The sequence below is a fragment of the Contarinia nasturtii genome, unplaced genomic scaffold (assembly GCF_009176525.2).
Source record: "Contarinia nasturtii isolate CC-2019 unplaced genomic scaffold, AAFC_CNas_1.1 Cnas_scaffold_129, whole genome shotgun sequence".
Taxonomy (NCBI): Eukaryota; Metazoa; Arthropoda; class Insecta; order Diptera; family Cecidomyiidae; genus Contarinia; species Contarinia nasturtii.
The window spans coordinates 12,618,777-12,628,283 of NW_022197486.1; the positions used below are offsets into that span (position 1 = coordinate 12,618,777).

General features: G+C 33.8%; 1 protein-coding gene across 2 annotated transcripts in view; it reads left to right on the forward strand.

Annotated features, from left to right (window-relative positions):
* Positions 1–9,239, forward strand: part of LOC116347187 (leucine-rich repeat-containing protein 24-like) — a 136,638-nt gene extending 127,399 nt beyond the window's left edge. The window contains exons 5-6 of one of the 2 annotated variants that reach the window (XR_004201658.1): positions 8,631–8,835; positions 9,089–9,239. The gene's annotated coding sequence lies outside the window, so the exon portion shown is untranslated. Of the gene's footprint in view, positions 1–8,630 lie in introns of both variants that reach the window. The other variant, XM_031777702.1, reaches the window with a different exon arrangement.
* The last annotated feature ends 268 nt before the right edge of the window (positions 9,240–9,507 follow it).

Sequence of the window (9,507 nt, forward strand, 5' to 3'; positions counted from 1 at the left end):
CTCTCTCTCTCTCTCTCTCTCTCTCTCTCTCTCTCTCTCTCTCTCTTTCTATCTCTATGTCTCCACGATTTTGACTCGCACAGCACATTCTATTACGTTTTGAAGAGAATAATAAAATCGAGTGGCATTTGAATCGATACGTGTACATCGATGAACGTTTCGGTCTCGTTACACACATGGGCACATTTTGTATTTTAAGAGCTTACTACTATTAAATTGCAATATATGTAAAGCATCTGAAGAATTTAATTATATTTGAATCTGATGATTTATCCATATGCGCACATTTTCATGTTTGGTAACACATTCCGAAATTCCGTCAAAACACATATATATATATATACAACGAAAATACAATTACGTCTCATAACTCAATACGGACGATTTATGGTTTGAAATTTTGGTCGTTATTAAATTGTCTAAATCGATGATAGTTCCGTATGCTTAGGCGTTTTGTTGTTGTCCATTAGTGTATCCTTTTTTTAGATTCGTTCAAAATGATGCAAAATGAATTCGAATGGGAAAAAAATGAGTGTACAGTGTACACAGACAATGATTTATAAAGCCATTTCAACTGTTTTCTTTTTATATTTTTAAATAGATTTTTTTTTTCATTTCCACATGACTAACTTCATTCGTAATCAATGTTTTGTTTCAACAAAGGGAGAAAAAAATAAATATATCCGTTTTTCCTCAACTCGGTGAAATAAACGTCAAATCATATTAATGCACCAAAAGCGATAATTCTATCGCTTTTTTTGGTTATAAGGGAAATAATAATGTGCTCGCAAAAAAAATGAAACTCCGTAATATCCTATAAAAATTGAACATTTATCCGAACAATGAAAATCCAATAGAAAAATGGAATGGGAATAAAAAGAGAGTGAGGTTGATAGAGAAATAAAATAGATTTTTTTATTACATGGAAATTAAGTAGGCTATTTCGTCCTGGTACTTTACTATCATAATAAATGGATACTAAAAAAAAGCAAGAAGTAATCTTGTATTCACGATGTGCTCAAGACAATAGTCAACGAGCGACCGAATACAATGAGTGAATTTTTTCGAGCCACAAAATGAGGTTCAAGTGTCAGTCGTAATTTAATTCGTGTTCATTTGAGCTTTTGGAAAAGCAAATGGAAAATGAAGACGAAAAGGTGTATGTATGTATGTGTAGATAGAGAAAATCTCACTTGGCGAGTGTCTTTCCGAATTTTTGAGCCTCTGTCACTGCAGAAACAGCACTTCCTTACATCATTTTGACCATTTCGTTTCTCCTTCATTTCCCAAGATTCCATGCAACGAAACGAACAGTTTTAATGTAATTGAAATCAAGTAGAAACGATTGCTACGGTTTCTTCTTCTTCTCTGTATTCCCTCCATTTCATTTTCAATGCAGTGCAGTTCTATTGAAATAAATATTTTCCGCTTGTATGAATGAATACAATTTTCTATTTTTGTGCAGCGAATACACACCATTCAATATCATAGAAAATCAAGTTGCGCCTGAGCGCTCTTTGTTTCGTATCATTCGTGTGGGTCTACCGATTTTATAGGCAAGAGAGAAAGAAAGAACGCGAGTTTTACAAAAGAAATATTTGTGTGTGCGTATGAAGATCCAAAATATGCACACTGTCGCGCTTCCACCAATGTGCCAAATCGAGAGAATCATTTTAAAATCGGGCTTTAGAACAACAGAATATGCACAAAACTAGTTTAAAGTCTTCCACTTACAGAGCACATGGTAGTTTTATAACATTCTCATTCGTTCGAATTATTTATTATTCGTTCGTACGAATATTCATTGTATAAATAAATTACTCAAGAGCTTGGAGTGGTGGATCTGTGGGAAATGAAAAAAAGAGCACGACACACGAACGGAAGAGATAAACGAACAGTGATGAGTCAGAAAGAGATAGAATTGAACGAATTGAAGGAAAAAAAAGAGTGAACGTGAACTTAATACGCAAACGAAAGACGACGTAAATGTAAAGAGAAATAGTTTCGAAAAAAAAAACGAGAAAGAAAATGCTATTTTAGTATTTTCATTTGTTAATCGATTCTCGTTATATCGTTTTTCTCTGGTCCCTGCCAAAATAATACTTTGGTAGCAGTAAATTGGCGTTAAGGAATCGTTTCGCTCACCGTTCGTTTGAACCGCGACTGAAGGAAAGTATCTTTGAAAAATCTTCGTGTGTTTTTTTTTATACCGAATTGAATTTGGATATAGAGCAAACGATTCGGTGAATGCATTTTTTCTCTGTGTATGTCTTTAAGCAAATCGCTGCTTCGCCCATTGAATAATCACGAATGGGAATGTGAGTGAAGCAGATCGAAATGCATATGCGACTTGTCTTGGCAAATAACACAGATTATTTGATTCGATCACAACGTGTCCGGAATTGTGGAGCACGTAATATGATGACAACAGTCTTTTCATTACATTTCAGTTCCTTTTTAAACTGATTCTCTCTTTCCCCTCTCCCTATCTACTACGCGGTTGGCGCTTTTTTGGCATCAGCGTAGTTGTCGCCGTCACAGCCATCGTTCAAACTCATTACACTTACCATTATAGTTCAAGCACATTTTCTTCGATCGTACGAATGCGCTATGAATATTGAGCAAACTTAGCATACAGTTGTTCGACTCACTTCATCAACGAGTTTTTATTAACTCAACTAATTAATTTCATTGGAAGAAAGAAACACCGCATGGATACAACGGAAGAGAGTAAAAAAAACCAATAACAACACTTGGACATTTTTTATGCAATGAAATAATAGTCGAATGAACGTGTCGCATGCCAAAAAATCAATCGATTAACATTTTGTCATCAGCAAAAAGTAGAACTTGAGTATATATTTTTTTTATCTGGGTTCAAAAAATAAAATTGAGAAATTTTTTGCATTGAACCAGAACAAGCTGGTTAACTGCATTGAATTACTAAAATATTTATAGTAAACATTGTTCATTGTTTGTGAATGTGATTGGGGTCTGTTTGCTGTGTCAGTTTGGTTCTATGAAAAGTTTTGCTGGATTTCCATACAAACTGAAACTGAGACATGGTTTGTCGATCAACTTGCTTAGCGCATAATTTGCAAATATTTTGCATGTCTCAACGATCCACAATCAACACAACCATATTCCACCGTATCTGCAGTACAAACACTCTGCGTGCACACACACAAATTTCGTGTGATTTGCGCGTTTCAAAGTATAACAAATTCACCAGACATTGGCAAAGACAAAAATAAACCTGGATCAAAATGACAACACCACAAAAACAATAACACAAATAACAACAAGCAGATAACAACTATAATCTCAAGCAGCAACAGCGGGAAGAGTAAAAAAAATCTATTTGAAAAGTTGCTATCCCAATCTAATAGATCATTGTTAGAGTGCAATTTTTGGCGAGTTATAAAACGACTAACTTAAATTACGTAATTGCAAACTCTCGATGTGTGTGTGTGTTTGTGTGTATCTTCCTCTCATTCCTTTTGTCTCTTTTCCCGTTCGGTTCAATTATAACTGTGTTTTTATAGTATGATAATGGTTCGAGGTACTGGCGAAATAAAATTACCGTACACTTTGTCATAGCAACAAGAGCATATATTTCACGGATTCATATCGGAGAGCATCAACGACCATACCGTAGACAATAATAAACAATTTTCTGTTGTGTTGTCTTTTTGTGAATAATTTTTTTTTGCTCTTTGTTTCCTTTTGTTTTTATTCATTTTTGCTGACAAGAGATTGTGTGCTGAAAATATAACCGAGACATTTTGTGTGTATGGACGAAGAGTGGAAGTAAAAGCGCTATGACACGCACGCAGGCACTCTATCGCCTCTACTTTTCTCCGAGCGTGTTATTAAAAAGTTCGTTTGAAATTTGTGTTCGTTGACGGTACGCAAAAGAGAGGAAAAGAGAGCGAGAAAGAGAATAGTCTGTCGTGTTTGCCAAACGGAACGATACAATTTATATAATTTATTAAAATGCCCCATATTATCGCAAGGCAGGATGTGTACGACTGAGCGAGCAAGCGATCATACGCTCTCTTGCGCGCACGCACGCAACAAGGGCCTGCGATAATGAATGTAAAGTTCACACAACAAGTAACAAACAAAACCGTAAATACTTATAAAAACATAGATGCCACTGTGAAAGTGTTGATAACGTCAACCACACGAATGCGGCCGCTCTCTCTCTCTCTCTCTTGTGTGAAAATAGCTATTTTTGATCTCATATTTTCTAATTTGTTGGATCCAAAAGCATTTGCATACATAATTATCATTGAACTTAAGATAAATTTTGCTAAACTTTTTGTCGGGAGTTACGGTGACGGTGTTTTACGCGTTTCGAATCCATGCATTTCATTATCAAAATTTTACGTTCAGGAATTGTGTGTGCCTTAAAATAAAAAAAAATCTTCCAAATTTAATGAAAACCAAAAAAAAAACGTACATCGGCCAATCTTGTGCCAAATCCAAAATTTACTTGCTTTATAGACATGTTTTAAATTCAGTGTGTCAAGTCAATTAAATTAAAGTATGATTTTAATTTCGTTCACAAAAAAGCCACCGGAAAAATAACGGAAAACGAAATGGTATTCGTGTTCAAGTCAGTAAAATATATTGAAGTTCCATTTCAGGTGCTCATTGTTGATGAGTTTTAAAGTTTTCCATTTAAACCAAGAATTTGCAAGTATAAAACTAGCAATGATGACTTTTTGAAAATATACATATTTCTTTCATTTGTTTGAGCTAATATTTCTTTTTCCTGCTTGTTGGTTTGTATGTACTATGTACGCTGTGTATATGTTTCGTTCGTTGGCTTTTCCGCATTAGCTTTTTAAATTGGCAAAAATGTGATTACAAAGAGACAAATGCTGAAAGCACAAATGCTATCAAATAAACAGCAAACTCAACTGAATAACGGGCCAACAAGTTTGTAAAAGCAAAAATGCAACATTATATAATAATGATACAAAAGGAGATGATGAAAGCAAAAAAAAAAAATAGTTAAACAACCCCGACGAGAACCTCAAAAAGTAGAGAAGGAAGGAGGGAGAATGCAGAAATAGTCTGAGAGTTACAAACAGTTTGTATCAGGCAATAAAATTATATCAACTTCAGTTTTTTTCATATTTTTATTTCTTCTTACTTGCATACCGGTTACAATTTTGCATATAGTGCCTTGATGACATTCGGTCTCTGACATGGTCTCTGATATTTGTATATATGTGAGATGTATATTTTTTCTTCTTCTGCAAACGCGTTCTTGTTTGTTCGTACCACATTTAACATTTATCTGTTCGTTTCCATAAATGTACTTTCGATGCACTTTTTCCTTTTTGATTTTTCTGTGGTACAGTCCACTGCAAACCTAGTATTCCACTAAAAATATGTATTTTTCAAGCATGCAGCACTATCTGCATTTAGATATAATATTATTGGAGTATGCATAGAGAAGATGCACAACGTTTGCGAAGCTTTTCATTGCCCACATTTTTCCGATTTGGTAATTTTAAAGTTGTTATGTCAGACCTCGTTCCATTTTAAAATGCATACAATTCCATGAATTTGACAATATTATATGTTATTTGCTCAAGATATATGCACGCAGGGCATCTTCGAAACGGCCAATGTTGAGAGAAAAATCAACTGCTTCGAGTGATGCTTTCGGTGCATTTTAAGAGTATAATATGTGATTGAAAATAGCTGAATTGAATTATGACCATCAACTCAATGCAAAACGAACACAATAATGGAATGTATTGTTTCCGTGGTTGTATATTTGATTTTGTACACACAAATATTTGACATAATCAAGTTAATGGAAAGCCCTTATTTCACAATCGCTCGCCTTGGGGCGTTGCTCCCCTTTCCGAAGGTGAATAATAGCAATTTTATCGTACACGAATGTCAAACAATTCTTTTCAATAAAAGCAATTTCAATCTAAAAAATAAAGTTATCTTTACTAACTCAAACGAACCAAATATTTTTCTATACGAATGAACATTTCTTTACACGAACTTATAAAAATAACTGATTCATTTAAACTCTCTTTTGTTCGTGTTGATATTCTATCGGAAAAGTCGTCCAGTGAACTCGTTCTTTCTGCTCGTTTGAAATGAAAACCCAATTTTAGCACTTAAAATTGTGATTACCAAAAATGAAATATTTAAGTGGCATGGCCAAAATCTCGAATGTTCAGACAACAAAATTAAATAAATTTAATGTTGCACCTTTATCTCAATCTGTGCCGCTGTCACGCTCTATTTTGGTGAAGCTCACACGTTTTTGTATGCGTTCGAAAAAAAAAAAACATTGTGTAAAGGTAAAGTCAGTTCCCGTCTGAAACAGTAGACCGAAACAATGAATGTATATAATTTTTGTGCTTAAAAAAAGAAGAAATATTGTACAATTAACGCAAAAGAAAATATGAAAAGGGAATAAGAGCGGTCAAGAAAAGCGTAAACTTTATCATCAAAAGCTGGTTGAAGGTTTCAGCAATTCAAAATTTTTACACCGGATTTTGTTCACCATTTCTTGAATTGCAACATATTTAACGTGTTTTGTTGATGTTATTCATTTTTTTTCTCTTTCGAATTGTAGACAAAATATAAGGATTACATTTACCTTGTGCTATGTCTGCGTCGGTCGCTTCTTAATTTATAACTTTGAGGCGTTCGCAAACATTGAAATGACACACACACATATAAACCAATTGACAAAAATTTATTTTGCAACGCAACTGGGAGCAAAGTTTTTCCGTTATTCTATCACCCGGAGTTCTTGTACCCTATGCGTTTCACACAACCACTTACCCTTCCTCACTGGAATAACTCCATCCGAAATTTCATACAAAACAAAATGCTTCATGTTGAAAATACAATGGCCATTAATGTTTCTATAGTTATTTATAAGTCTCTTGTAATATTGGTGGTTTTACTGTTGGCTGTTATTGTTTCGACGATGACTACAACAACATCAACAACCGATGTTTATATTGAATTTGGCCGTATCACAGTTGCATGCCGAGCATGTGCATGTGAAAGCTTTCTGTGATTTAATTCGGTTTAAATTTTAAACTTTGATTTCTAGTTGTTGCGAATAAAAGAGCAAACAAAATGCACACAGACACGTTTATACCTCCTCTTCGTCGGTGCATTCTTCGTCTTGGCAAGAAAATCACAACAAATAAAGAGGCTTACGTACGCAAGCTGACTTTTCCGCATGGAACCGAAATTTTGGGAATAAACTGAAATTATGGTCTATGTATGGTTGCAGTAACTTAAATTACCGTGAAAACTTGTGAATATTGCATCTTAAAACTAACATTAGATTCGGGTTTTTCGTGACATAAAAACCCCCACTACACATTCTTTCAGCGTTCAAATTGAAAGAATATCATTTTAAGGCATTTTTCTCAGAAGTGCCTCTTCAGAGTCTAAGTCTTAGACTGAACAATCAATGTCGTTGAAAATTTGACCAGATCTTTTCCTCGTAATGCCCAATCATCCCGTAAAGTCAGATTTTGAATTTCATGTCTGAGCACGAAACCATCGTGTCACCAAAATCGTTGAAAAATGATAAAAAATGTATGGATGTGGGTACTCCATTCGGACCAAAAAAAAATTACACCGGTCAACCGATATTGCTCAAAAACTAATCAGCACGTCTCCTAGTAGTCCTCAATCATCCTGCAAAGTCAGAATTTAAATTGAGTTTTTGGAAGAAGATTTATCGTGTTAACAAATTTTGGCATGAGCGACGCACATTAATATGCCCCAAAATCATCTCCAATAGAATAAAATCCTAATACAATACCTTTCCTACACTAGTTGTGCGGAAAAGTAAAATCAACGTAACCTTAAGCATTAAATTGAACTGTAGTTTCATATACACAACTCTCTTTGCAATATGATAATACAAAAATGTCTTCGGAGAATTGTTGTGTGTGTGTGTGTGTTTGTGTGAGAGAGGCGATTTGTATATATCAGTATGTCCATAACATATAGAAATAGCACTAAATAGTGTCGATATCTATACTATATCGGTGCACTATATATGACGCATACAGACAGTTCTTTCTACTGCCGCACGGAAACTTGTGATTTTTCCCGTCTACACTCACTTCGATCGTGCGATACGGTGCCGTGCGGCAATATCTTCCATATATAGTGGACCGATATAGTATAGATATCGACACTATTTAGTGCTTTTTCTATATATTATGGACACACTGGTATATATATAGAGAAGAACTCTATGTGTATTGTTCAATCGATTTAAAATACTTAGCGATGTATTTTTTGGCCCAAAAGAGATGTGTTTAACGTTTGCCAAAAATCGAAACGTTTTACAAACGAAGAAAGTTTCTTTTTTCGTTATCAAAAGCAAATCTGGCTTTTCCGAACGCAATGTGACATCGCTTTTATCTTCCACTTCTCACTGTCGGTATAGTGCTCTGATGTGGTTTTGGTAGAAAACATGCATTCAATCATACATTCATTCCCTTCAAACAATTTTATCTATTAAATTTTCCCAAATTTCTAGCGTCAACTTAATTATTTTCTATCTCAAACTTTAATGTATCTCTTTGCTCATTTTCTTCTTCTTTCAGCATATCTAAGGGAGAAACCAGTTCATCGAAGGAACTATCTAAATATTAAGCGATGGGAATTTTGCCAATGACAATGTCCACATGATTTTTTTTTACATCTTCTCTATCTAATGTGGAGAATTCATTGATGGGCTCCGATTAAACAACTCACACATACACACACATATATATAATGATCATGACTTCTTGCTGCATACTATATGAGGTATATATACACTTTAATCGATTATTCTAGATAACTTCAAAACAAAAGAACAAAACAGATGAAAAAAAAGAACGATATAAAGTGGTAGAACAAATATATGGCGACGATAAAATTGCGGAAACTACATTGATTTTCATTGATTCAAAGACGTTGCTACTCCAAAATGTTGTCCACCATTTTAAAACCTCATATACATTTTATTTCCATGCCATTTTAATGCAATGCAGTGTTATTCTCTCATCTCTCTTTCTAGTTAAAAACAAATTATGTCTGCACATTTTTCGAGATCGAATAGTTTGGTTCATTTGGATATGAAATAGTAAAATATTGAAAAAGCAAACACAAAAGAAAAGAAACCACTTGATCAACGCATAAAATCATTTAAATATGAACAAAGAAGAAACCAAAACGATCACATTTAACAACTGATTGCATTAAGAACTATTTACTATTAAAAAAAACTATAATTATAAATCTAAAATGACTCTTTTTTTTTGAAGATATTGTCGAAAAATAATTTAAAAAGGAAACATGAACAAATCATTGAAAATGTCAAACTTTATAATAAAAAAATTTATTAAGTAAAAAAAAAAATGAAAAGAAACAAATAAACGAAAACATTTTAAAAAATTCATAGGCTTTGTTAGATATATTTAAGATTATATGATCCTC